The 12,636-nt window shown below is 37.5% G+C and overlaps 1 non-coding gene across 1 annotated transcript; it reads left to right on the plus strand.

Annotated features, from left to right (window-relative positions):
- The first annotated feature begins 4,328 nt into the window (after positions 1-4,328).
- Positions 4,329-4,436, plus strand: LOC112768570 (small nucleolar RNA R71). Its single transcript, XR_003185981.1, has one exon. It is a non-coding gene; the product is annotated as a small nucleolar RNA R71 (small nucleolar RNA).
- Positions 4,437-12,636: the final 8,200 nt, after the last annotated feature.

Here is a 12,636-nt window from a genome sequence, read left to right on the forward strand (position 1 = left end):
GGGTTACTGGCTTTTTGCTCTTGCCTCTTGGTTTTAAGAGCTTTTGGCTTTTTCTGCTTGCTTTTTCTCTTTTTTTTTTCTATATTTTTTTTTCGCCATTTTTTTCTTCTGCAAGCTTTGTTCTTTGCTGCTTTTTCTTGCTTCAAGAATCATTTTTATGATTTTTCATATTATCAAATAACATGTCTCCTTGTCATCATTCTTTCAAGAGCCAACATATTTAACATTCTAAAACAACAACTTCAAAAGACATATGCACTGTTCAGGCATTCATTCAGAAAACAAGAAGCATTGTCACCACATCAATATAATTAAACTAAGTTCAAGGATAAATTCGAAACTCATGTACTTCTTGTTCTTTTGAATTAAAACAGTTTTCATTTAAGAGAGGTGATGGATTCATAGGACATTCATAACTTTAAGACAAAGTTACTAAATACAAATGATCATGTAATAAGACACAAACATGGATAAGCACTTAACATAAAGAAAACGAAAAACAAAAAATTTAAGAACAAGGAATGAGTCCACCTTAGTGATGGTGGCGTTTCCTTCTTGAGGAACCAATGATGTCCTTGAGCTCTTCTATGTCTCTTCCTTGTCTTTATTGCTCCTCCCTCATTGCTTTTTGATCTTCTCTAATTTCATGAAGGATGATAGAGTGCTCTTGATGTTCCACCCTTAGTTGTCCCATGTTGGAACTTAATTCTCCTAGGGAGATGTTGATTTGCTCCCAATAGTTTTGTGGAGGAAGATGCATTTGAGGCATCTCCGGGATCTCATGGTGATGAGCTTCATGCGTTTCTTGAGATCCATGAATAGGCTCTCTTGTTTGCTCCATCCTTTTCTTAGTGATGGGCTTGTCCTCATCAATGAGGATATCTCCCTCTATGTCAATCCCAGCCGAATTGCATAGATGGCAAATGAGGTGAGGAAAAGCTAACCTTGCCATAGTTGAGGACTTGTCAGCCACCTTGTAGAGTTCTTGAGGTATAATCTCATGAACCTCCACCTCTTCTCCAATCATGATGCTATAGATCATGATGGCCCGATCTATAGTAACTTCAGACCGGTTGCTAGTGGGAATGATTGAGCGTTGAATGAACTCCAACCATCCTCTAGCTACAGGCTTAAGGTCCAATCTTCTCAGTTGAACCGGTTTGCCTTTTGAGTCAATCTTCCATTGAGCTCCTTCCACATATATGTCCATGAGGACTTGGTCCAACCTTTGATCAAAGTTGACTCTCCTTGTGTAGGGGCGTGCATTCTCTTCCATCATTGGCAAGTTGAACGCCAACCTTACATTTTCCGGACTAAAATCTAAGTAATTCCCCCGAACCATGGTGAGATAATTCTTTGGGTTCGGGTTCTTACTTTGATCATGGTTCCTTGTGATCCATGCATTAGCATAGAACTCTTGAACCATTAGAATTCTGACTTGTTGGATGGGGTTTGTTAGAACTTCCCAACCTCTTCTTTGGATTTCATGTCGGATCTCTGGATACTCATTTCTCTTGAGTTTGAAAGGGACCTCGGGGATCACCTTCTTCTTGGCCACAACATCATAGAAGTGGTCTTGATGAGCTTTGGAGATGAATCTTTCCATCTCCCATGACTCAGAGGTGGAAGCTTTTATCTTCCATTTCCCTTTTCTAGAGGATTCTCCGGTCTTAGGTGCCATCAATGGTAATGGAAAAACAAAAAGCTTATGCTTTTACCACACCAAACTTAGAATTTTGCTCGCCCTCGAGCAAGAGAAGAAAGAATAGATGAAGAAGAAGAAGAAAATATGGACGAGAGGAGGGAGAGGTGTATTCGGCCAAGAAGAGAAGAGAGGGTTGTGTGGTGTGAAAATGAGGAAGAATGGAGGGCTATATATAGGGAAGGGAGGGGGGTAAGGTTCGGCCATAAGGGTGGGTTTTGGGTGGGAAATTGATTTTGAATTTTGAAGGTAGGTGGAGTTTATGAGGTAGGTTTATGGGGAAGAGTGGATGATGTGAGTGGTGAAGTGGTGATAGGGAAGAGAGATTGAGGTGATTGGTGAAGAGTTTTGGGGAAGAGTGTTTATTGGGAAGAGAGGATGAACATTGAGAAGAGGGAAGAGAGTGAGTGGAGGTAGGTGGAGATCTTGTGGGGTCCACAGATGCTGAGTTGATCCTGTGGGGTCCACAGATCCTGAGGTGTCAAGGAATTGCATCCCTGCACCAATTAGGCATGTAAAATGCCTTTGCATGCAATTCTGGCGTTTAAACGCCGAATTGATGCTTGTTCTGGGCGTTCAATGCCCAGATGCAGCATATTTCTGGCGTTGAACGCCAGCCAGATGCTTGTTTCTGGCGTTCAGCACCAGCTCTTCTTCACTGTGCATTTCTGGCGTTTGAACGCCAGGATGCTGCTTGTTTCTGGCGTTCAACGCCAGAAACATGCTCTATTCTGGCGTTGAACGCCAGACAGATGCTCCTTACTGGCGTTTAAACGCTAGTGAGATCCTCCTCTAGGGTGTGATTTTTCTTCTGCTGTTTTTGATTCCGTTTTCAATTTTTATATTTATTTTGTCACTCCACATGATCATGAACCTAATAAAACATGAAATAACAATAAAAATAAATAAAAATTAGATAAATAAAAATTGGGTTGCCTCCCAACAAGCGCTTCTTTAATGTCAATAGCTTGACAGTGGGCTCTCATGGAGCCTCACAGATGTTCAGAGCATTGTTGAGACTCCCCAATACCAAACTTAGAGTTTGGATATGGGAGTTCAACACCAAACTTAGACTCTGTTTTGAGAGAAGCTTACTGTGCCTCTTTTCCATGTTTACAGAAGGATGTCCTTGAGTTTTAAACTCAAGGGAGTCCTCATTCAATTGAAGGACTAATTCACCTCTGTCAACGTCAATCACAGCTCTTGCTGTGGCTAGGAAGGGTCTTCCAAGGATGATGGATTCATCCTCATCCTTCCCAGTATCTAAGACTATGAAATCAGCAGGGATGTAAAGGCCTTCAACCTTTACTAACACGTCCTCTACTTGTCCATAAGCCTGTTTTCTTGAATTGTCTGCCATCTCTAATGAGATTTTAGCAGCTTGCACCCCAAAGATTTCCAGTTTCTCTATTACAGAGAGGGGCATGAGGTTTATCCCTGAACCAAGGTCACACAGAGCCTTTTCAAAGATTATGGTGCCTATGGTACAAGGTATTAGGAACTTTCCAAGATCCTGTTTCTTCTGAGGCAATGTCAGTTGATCCAGATCACTTAGTTCATTGGTGAACAAGGGAGGTTCATCTTTCCAAGTCTCAATACCAAATAATTTGGCATTCAGCTTCATGATTGCACCAAGGTACTTGGTAACTTGCTCTTCAGTAACATCTTCATTCTCTTCAGAAGAAGAATACTCTTCAGAGCTCATGAATGGCATAAAGAGGTTCAATGGAATCTCTATGGTCTCTAGATGAGTCTCAGATTCCTTTGGTTCCTCAGAGGGAAACTCCTTATTGATCACTGTACGTCCCAGGAGGTCTTCCTCCTTGGGATTCACGTCCTCCCCTTCCTTCTTGGATTCAGCCATGATGGTTATATCAATGGCCTTGCACTCTCCTTTTGGATTTTCTTTTGTATTACTTGGGAGAGCACTAGGAGGGGTTTCAGTGATCTTCTTACTCAGCTGGCCCACTTGTGCCTCCAAATTTCTAATGGAGGACCTTATTTCATTCATGAAACTCACAGTAGCCTTAGATAGATCGGAGACTAAGTTTGCTAAATTAGAGGTATTTTGTTCAGAGTTCTCTGTCTGTTGCTGAGTGGATGATGAAAAAGGCTTGCTATTGCTAAACCTGTTTCTTCCACCATTATTAAAGCCTTGTTAAGGCTTTTGTTGATCCTTCCATGAGAGATTTGGGTGATTTCTCCATGAGGGGTTATAGTTGTTTTCATATGGTTCACCCATGTAATTCACCTCTGCTATTGCATGGTTCTCAGGATCATAAGCCTCTTCTTCAGCAGATGCCTCTTGAGTACTGTTGGATGCAGCTTGCATTCCATTCAGACTCTGAGAAATCATATTGACTTGCTGAGTCAATATTTTATTCTGAGCCAATATGGCATTCAGAGTATCAATTTCAAGAACTCCCTTCTTCTGAGGCGTCCTATTACTCACAGGATTCCTCTCAGAAGTGTACATGAACTGGTTATTAACAACCATGTCAATGAGTTCTTGAGCTTCTGCAGGCATTTTCTTTAGGTGAATGGATCCACCTGCAGAAGTATCCAATGACATCTTAGCTAATTCAGACAGACCATCATAGAATATATCCAAGATGGTCCATTCTGAAAGCATGTCAGAAGGACACTTTTTGGTCAGTTCCTTGTATCTCTCCCAAGCTTCATAGAGGGATTCACCTTCCTTTTGTCTGAAGGTTTGAACATCCACTCTAAGCTTACTCAGCTTTTGAGGAGGAAAGAACTTGGCTAAGAAAGCCGTGACCAGCTTATCCCAAGAGTTCAGGCTATCTTTGGGTTGAGAGTCCAACCACACTCTAGCTCTGTCTCTTAAAGCAAAAGGGAAAAGCATGAGCCTGTAGACTTCAGGATCTACTCCATTAGTCTTAACAGTATCACAGATCTGCAAAAATTCAGTTAAGAACTAAAAAGGATCTTCAGATGGAAGTCCATGAAACTTGCAGTTTTGCTGCATCAGAGAAACTAATTGAGGTTTCAGCTCAAAATTGTTTGCTCCAATGGTGGGAATGGAGATGCTTCTTCCATGTAAATTGGAATTAGGTGCAGTAAAGTCACCAAGCATCCTCCTTGCATTATTATTATTTTCGGCTGCCATCTTCTCTTCTTGTTCAAAAATTTTTGAAAGGTGCTTGCTGGATTGTTGTAATTTAGTTTCTCTTAGTTTCCTCTTCAGAGTCCTTTCAGGTTTTGGATCTGCTTCAACAAGAATATTCTTGTCCTTGCTCCTGCTCATATGAAAAGGAGGGAACAGAAAAATAATAATAGGGATCCTTTTTACCACAGTATAGAGGTCCCTGTGTGAGTAAAAGAAAAGAAGAAGAAAAGAATGTAATGTAAGGAAAGAAACACAAGGGTGAGGAGAGCAGAGATGTGAGATGAAGAGAAGTGTTAGTAGATGAATAAATAAATAGAAGGAGATGAAAGAGAAAGAGAATTTTCCAAAATTATTTTTGAAAAATGGTTAGTGATTTTCGAAAATTAAAAGAAGAAATAAATTAAAATTGAATTTTGAAACAATTAGTTAATAAGAAAGAATTTTTGAAAAAGAGGGAGATATTTTCGAAAATTAGAGAGAGAGAGTTAGTTGGGTAGTTTTGAAAAAGATAAGAAACAAACAAAAAGTTAGTTAGTTAGTTGAAACAAATTTTGAAAATCAATTTTGAAAATATAAGATAAGAAGTTAGAAAAGATATTTTAAAATCAAATTTTTGAAAAAGATATGACTTTGAAAAAGATAAGATAAAAAGATATTTTTGAAAAGATATGATTGAAATTAGTTTTGAAAAAGATTTAAATTTTAAAATCACAATTAATGACTTGACTCACAAGAAATCACAAGATATGATTCTAGAACTTAAAGTTTGAATCTTTCTTAACAAGTAAGTAACAAACTTGAAATTTTTGAATCAAAACATTAATTGTTGAAGATATTTTCGAAAATTATAATATAGAATGAAGAAAAAGATTTTTGAAAAATATTTTTATAATTTTCGAAAATAAATAAGAAAAATGAAAAAGATTTGATTTTTTGAAAAAGATTTTGAAAAAGATAAGATTTTTAAATTGAAAATTTGGTTTGACTCATAAGAAACAATTGAATTTTAAAAATTTTGAAAAAGTCAATCCAAATTTTCGAAATTTATGAGAGAAAAAAGGAAAGATATTTTTTTTTTGGCTTTTGAATTTTTAAAGATGAGAGAGAAAAACATGAAAAATGATGCAATGCATGAAAATTTTAGATCAAAACAATTAATGCATGCAAGAATGCTATGAATGTCAAGATGAACACCAAGAACATATTTTTGAAAATTTTTATATGCAAAGAAAACATGCAAGACACCAAACTTAGAAATCTATAATGCTTAGACATTATGAATGCAAGAATGCATATGAAAAACAAGAAAAGACACAAAACAAGAAAAAATCAAGATCAAACAAGAAGACTTACCAAGAACAACTTGAAGATCATGAAGAACACTATGAATGCATGAATTTACGAAAAAATGTATAAAAATTTTAGAAAAAATGCAATTGACACCAAACTTAAAAATTGACTCAAGACTCAAACAAGCAACACAAAATATTTTTGATTTTTTATGATTTTATAATTTTTTTGTATTTTTCGAAAATTATTTGTGAAAAAGAAAAATAAGGATTCCAAAATTTTTAATATGAATTCCAGGAATCTTGCACTCTTAGTCTAAAGCTCCAATCTGAGGGTTAGACATGGCTTAATAGCCAGTCAAGCTTTAGCATGTAAATCAAGTGGATCTGGAACAGCAGCAAGTGGATTAGCAACAACTAGCTTGCTCTTGATAATGTTGGGTTGGAAGCCCCAGTCCAAATGAATTTAGACATGGCTTTACAGCTAGTCAGGCTTCAACATGTTTCATGAAACACTAGAATTCATTCTTAAAAATTCTGAATAATTTTTCGAAAACAAAAGAAAAAAAATATTTTTTTTTTGAAAGATTTTTTTTGAAAAATTTTTGAAAATAAAACAAAAAGAAAATTACCTAATCTGAGCAACAAGATGAACCGTCAGTTTTCCAAACTCGAACAATCCCCGGCAACGGCGCCAAATTGGTGCACGAAATTGTGATCTCAGGCAACGGCGCCAAAAACTCTGTACGCACGTCTTAATAAATCGTTTTTCATTCACAACTTCGATACAACTAACCAGCAAGTGCACTGGGTCGTCCAAGTAATAAAACCTTACGTGAGTAAGGGTCGATCCCACGGAGATTGTTGGTATGAAGCAAGCTATGGTCATCTTGTAGATCTCAGTCAGGCGGATATCAAATGGTTATGGAGTTTTCGAATAATAATAATAAATAAGCAGAAAATAAAGATAGAAATACTTATGTATATCATTAGTGAGAATTTCAGATAAAGCATATAGAGATGCTTTCGTTCTTCTGAACTTCTGCTTTCCTGCTGTCTTCATCCAATCAGTCTTACTCCTTTCCATGGCTGGCTTTATGTAAGGACATCAACATTGTCAATGGCTACTTTTCATCCTCTCTGTGAAAATGGTCCGATGCGCTGTCACTACATGGCTAATCATCTGGAGGCATCACCGTGGTCAATGGTTGCATCCTATCCTCTTGTGAAAATGGTCCAAATGCTCTGTCACAGCACGGCTAATCATCTGAGGTTCTCGATCATACTGGAATAGGATTCGCCGTCCTTTTGCATCTGTCACTACGCCAAGCACTCGCGAGTTTGAAGTTCGTCACAGTCATTCAATCCCAGAATCCTACTCGGAATACCACAGACAAGGTTTAGACTTTCCGGATTCTCATGAATGCTGCCATCAATCTAGCTTATTCCACGAAGATTCTGATTAAGAGATCCAAGAGATAATCATCCAATCTAAGGTGGAACGGAAGTGGTTGTCAGGCACGCGTTCGTGGGGGAATGATGATGATTGTCACGTTCATCACATTCATGTTGAAGTGCGAATGAATATCTTAGAAGCGGAATAAGTTGAGTTGAATAGAAAAATAGTAGTACTTTGCATTAATTCATGAGGAACAGCAGAGCTCCACACCTTAATCTATGGAGTGTAGAAACTCTACCGTTGAAAATACATAAGTGAAAGGTCCAGGCATGGCCGAATGGCCAGTCCCCAAAACGAGATCACAGGATCAAAAATACAATCCAGGATCTTCCAAAAGATCATAAGATGAAAATACAATAGTAAAAAGTCCTATTTATACTAAACTAGTTACTAGGGTTTACAGAAGTAAGTAATTGATGCATAAATTCACTTCCGGGGCCCACTTTGGTGTGTGCTTGGGCTGAGCTTTAGCTTTCCACGTGCAGAGGCTTCTTTTGGAGTTGAACGCCAGGTTGTAACGTGTTTCTGGCGTTCAACTCTGGTTTGTGACGTGTTTTTGGCATTTAACTCCAGACAGCAGCATAGAACTGGCGTTCAATGCCCTTTTGTGTTATCTAAACTCGGCCAAAGTATGGACTATTATATATTGCTGGAAAGCCCTGAATGTCTACTTTCCAACGCAATTGGAAGCGCGTCATTTTGAGTTCTGTAGCTCTAGAAAATCCACTTTGAGTGTAGGGAGGTCAGAATCCAACAGCATCAGCAGTCCTTCTTCAACCTCTGAATCTGATTTTTGCTCAAGTCCCTCAATTTCAGCCAGAAAATACCTGAAATCATAGAAAAACACACAAACTCATAGTAAAGTCTAGAAAGGTGAATTTAACATAAAAACTAATGAAAACATCCCTAAAAGTAACTAGATCCTACTAAAAACATACTAAAAATAATGCCAAAAAGCGTATAAGTTATCCGCTCATCAGTCACCCCCCAAAACCATGACCATAGACCCTTTTAGGTCACCTTTTTTTGAAAAAACGTGACCATAGCCTTTTTTTTGTCACTGTAAAAAACCGTGACCATAGACCCCTTTAAGTCACCCCCTAAAACCGTGACTATAGACCCCTTTAGGTCACCGCCCAAAACCGTGACCATAGACTCCTTTAGTTTACCCCCCAAAACCGTGACCACAGACCCTTTTAGGTCAGCCTTTCGAAAAATCGTGACCATAGACCATTTTTGGTCACTGTAAAAAACCGTTACCATAGACACCTTTAGATCACCCCCAAAACCGTGACCATAGACCCTTTTAGGCCACCCCCAAAACCATGAACATAGAACCCTTTAGGTCACCCCCCAAAACCGTGACCATAGACCCTTTTAGGTCACCCTTTTTTTGAAAAACCGTGACCATAGCCCCTTTTTGGTCACTGTAAAAAACCGTGACCATAGACCCTTTTAGGTCACCCCCAAAACCGTGACCATAGACTCTTTTAGGCCACCCCCCAAAACCGTGACCATAGACCCCTTTAGGTCACCCCCAAAACCATGACCATAGACTCTTTTAGGCCACCTTTTTAGTCACTGTAAAAAACCATGACCATAGACCCATTTAGGTTACCCTTCAAAACTGTGACCATAGACCCTTTTAGGTCACCCTTTTTTTAAAAAATGTGACCATAGGTACTCTATGGTGTCCCTTTCCAAAAAAAACATGACTATAACTTTTTTTTCGTCACCCAAAAAAACTGTGACCATAGAGGGTCTATGATCACGGTTTTTTACCGTGACCAAAAAAACCGTGGCCATAGACACAAAATGTTGTAGTGAGCGTATGATTGGTCGAACTTGTCAATCACCGATTTGCACAAGTCATAAACAATGAAAGCAGATCAGTTGTGAGTGTTTGTCTCTCAAATTAAATCATAAGATGTTTATCAGTTTTATTAATAGTAAAATTAAATTAATTTATTTCATTAATTTAATTATTATAAATATAGTGATAGTTATAGCATATATGTATTTGAATCCCGTAACAATGTTATTGGTGGAGAGATTATTGTGAAGTGTGAATTGAATTATGACGTATTAAAGAGTATGAAAGGAGCATAGTTATTAGACCCGGCTTGACCCGGCTAGTTCGATCGGAAATCCGGTTACTCGATTACTTGACTGGGTCGAGCCACTCGTTGAACCGGATGTGTATTGGATCCGTTCGAACTCAGTTAAACCCGACAAATTTTTATGGAACCTGGTGACCCGGCTGCTTAATATAACACAATCCGGGTTAAGTTTATTATTTTTTTCCTCCTTAAAACTTGAAACGGCGTCGTTTCAAAACCCCCATCTTCACTTTCAATAAAACCTTAATGGCCAAAGCTAAGACTGAGTGGAACCCCCCCAAACCCAGCAAGCCTCGTCTTTGTGCTCTCTCCCTCACTCACTGGCTCACATCCTCACCCTTACACTCGTCGCTCTCTTGTTTCTTCCCTCACCTCGACAGTCGTCACTCTCAGTCTCTCACAAACTCACTTCGTTTCTTTCTCAGTCTCTCACCTCGTCCCCTCACATCGGTTGTCGTTGCGGTCCCGTGCCCCTTCATTTGGTTCGTCAGCGGCAAAAGCAGACGGAACCAGTCAAGCAACAGCTGCTACCTCGGGTGTTGGTTGTCGTCATCTTGTGTCGCGCCAGTCGCGATGTCAGAATCAGTCAATCAGGTGATCTCCCTTCAAGTTCAAGTTTTCTACTCTATTCTTTCACTAGAATTGATGTTGAATCTGGTAATTGTTGCTGTTGTATTTGGTTTTAGAGTTTCTGAACTGGAGAGAATTTGAGTTAGAAACTTAGAATTGTTACTGAGTCTAGTTAATGTTACTGTTGTATTTTGGTTTTAGAGTTGTTGAACTTGAGGAAATTTGAGTTTGAACTTGAGAAAATTTGATTTAGGATTTAGGAACTTAGAATTATTATTGAATCTGGTTAATGTTGCTGTTGTATTTGGTTTTAGAGTTGTTGAACTTAAGAAAATTTGAGTTAGGAACTTAGAAGTGTTATTGAATGTGGTTCATATTGCTGTTGTATTTGGTTTTAGAGTTGTTGAACTTGAGAAAATTTGAGTTAGAATTGTTATTGAATTTGGTTAATATTTAGAGTTTAGAGTTGCTGTTCAACCTGAGATAATCTTTTTGTTGTTGGATAAGTGGATAACAGAGTTGAATACTTTGCTGGATAACCTGAGATAATCTTTTTATTACTAGATAAGTGGATAACAGTGTTGAATACTTTGCTAGATAACATGAGATAATTTTTTTGTTGCTGGATAATGTTTGAGATTTTGAGTTGAATACTTCCTGGATAATTTTTTTTGTTGCTGGATAATGTTTGAGTTGAATACTTGAATTTTGTTGATGGATAACGTTTGAATTGAATACTTTGGTGGTTGTTGCTGTGTTGTTGAAAAACTCACTTAGGTAAATTTTTGGTTGTTGAAAATCTTGTATTTTTTTTGCTAGAATTTTAAAAATGTTTTCATCTCAAACACCATGAGAAACGCCACCATCTCAAGAACAAGCATCATCATCAACTCCTAATCTTACCACTAAAAGAGTTTACAATAATAGAGGGAAGACTGATCTTGCTTGAGGTCACTCCTTAGACTTGATTTATCAATTGTGTTCTTCGTTCGCCCTTGTTGATTTAAATTGAGAATATATTTTGTACTAGAGACTACTTTATTATCTTTTTTTTAGATCTTTAGTTATGTTTAAAAATTGATATTAGATTATTAATATTTGCAAAGACTTGCATTTTAAGTTTTAATATATTATTTTAATTTTATTTATATAATTTTATATTTTTTAATTATGACTGGATTAACCGGATGAATTAGTGACCCACCGGTTAAACCAGTGACTCGATGACCCAGTCATATGACCGGATTGATTACCGGTTCGGTTCTGATAACTATGGAAAGGAGAGTATAGAGTAGTAAAGGGGATATGATTATGTGAAGATGAAGACCATCAACGACGATGCTTTTGCATAAGATCTTGACCCTCAAAGCCACCACAGCTCCGATAACCTTCTTACTTCTAACCCTCATCCCCGCCATCTGCGCAACTTCGATGCCACTGCCGCCAATCCCGCTGCTAAGGGCAAGAAGGAGAGGGAGAAGGAAAAGGAGAGCACCAAGCTCTCCATGCAATCACTAGCCGTATGCTTTCCGGTCTCTAGCAGTACGGGAACTTCCCTCTCCCAGCACGTGTTCGCTACACTCGCTGTAAAATAAATAAATAAATAAGGAAGATGAAATAAATATAAAATAAAGAAGTATAAATAAAAGATTCTAGTATTAATATTCTCTAATATTATTATCTCAATATAACTAAGATAATTCATATGTACATTTACTTTTTCATATGGTGATGAGCGTACCTATATATAGAGAAGTGTTTTACGCTAGTGTTGTGTGTTCTGTCTCAGACCATAATTTCCTATTTATATATATACAAAGATCACATTTTCATACTTCATTAAGTTTAGTCTATCTTGAGAACTCGAACCTTTCACTATTGAAAAAGGGAGCAGCTCATATAATAAAGTCATAATTATTAAATAGGCATCCATGTCACAACACTCTCCTTAGATGTCTATTTAGGATTATACCTCATTAAAATCTTATAAAAGAAAAACCAAAGGAAAAAAAACTTTAATGAAGGAAAAAAAGTATAATATCCTTTGTGATGCGACTACCTCGTTAAAAACCTTATTAAGAAAAATCAATAAGGACAAAAACATAACCAAGGAAAAAAAATACAGCCTCTCACTCTTGTCAATATTATTTAACATCTCGAAATTGACGCACCTCCATCTGATGTACCAATCTTTCAAATTCGGATTTTGGAAGTGACTTTGTAAATAAATCTACCATATTATTATTTGAGCGAATCTGTTGGACATCAATTATTCTCTAATTTTTAAGGTCACGAGTGAAGAAAAATTTAGGAGAAATATCCTTTAAATTTGTTATATTGCCTTTGATATATCCACCCTTAAGTTG

The sequence above is a fragment of the Arachis hypogaea genome, chromosome 17 (assembly GCF_003086295.3).
Source record: "Arachis hypogaea cultivar Tifrunner chromosome 17, arahy.Tifrunner.gnm2.J5K5, whole genome shotgun sequence".
NCBI classification, from domain to species: domain Eukaryota; kingdom Viridiplantae; phylum Streptophyta; class Magnoliopsida; order Fabales; family Fabaceae; genus Arachis; species Arachis hypogaea.